Below are 1023 nucleotides of genomic sequence, written 5' to 3' on the forward strand. Positions count from 1 at the left end.
AAAAAAAAAAAACAAAAACAAAAAATGAAAAAAAAAAACCTAAAAACCAAAAAACAAAAAAGACAACTCTGGGTTGAATACTCCTAACGGGAGACCACTGAGAATGTATGTGATTATTTCCTGAAACTAGCTCACAAATGTTAAATTCTTTGGATGCACAGCAACGTAAGGTGTTTGTTTGTCTTCTCAAATTATGCTCAAAATTCTATACTTCTCCTAGTTAGATGTGGCTGACTAGTCCATTGCAAAGATCTGCTCTGTTTCCTGGCTCTGAGGCTCACTGTGTGTGTGGGACTCTGAGGCAGTCAATTACCATGCCCGGGCCTCTGATTTCTCATAGATAGAGTTCTATGTATCTGCGATACTAGGGCAAATAATTAAACACCATCTCCTCCAAGTGTACAATAAATTCTATGTCCGTGTTACTTATCTCTCCTTGACAGGTCCACGAATTAGAACGTCCCTGGCCCAGCCTCCTTGCTCTCTCATTTTCTGTGTCAGAACCACTTATTAGCTTTCCCGGTGTCAGACAGCACACAGGCTACCTGACTCCTTCCCAAGGCACATGACCATCAGAACATTAAATCCCTGTGGATACAGAGGTAGAACTGAAATGGGCTTGTCGTCCCAGACTCTTGTCAAACCATGCTTCTGGATTATGTTTTTTTCTGGAACTGGGGGTGTGCTGGTTCATACTGGCCTGCAAGAAAAAATTGTTAACTTTCTGATTTTGTAAATAATTTGTCACGTGCAGCCATTACTAATTTTACATACTCATGATTAAATTACACGAAGGAAAAGATTATGAAAGTTCAAAACGCATCATCTCTAGTTAGTGTGCTGTATATATGACTATGTTCTGGAGGCGCCCACAGCTCCATGGTGGGAAAGTTGTGCGATGGACTCTGGTATATTTCTTCTCAATGTCACATTAATGGCCTCATCTTGGGAAGTTGGAATTGACCTTGGAAATTGCAAATGCTACTATCCAGACTCTCTTCTTTGCCTGGAAGCCATTTTGGT

The sequence above is a fragment of the Mastomys coucha genome, unplaced genomic scaffold (assembly GCF_008632895.1).
Source record: "Mastomys coucha isolate ucsf_1 unplaced genomic scaffold, UCSF_Mcou_1 pScaffold11, whole genome shotgun sequence".
Lineage (NCBI taxonomy): Eukaryota > Metazoa > Chordata > Mammalia > Rodentia > Muridae > Mastomys > Mastomys coucha.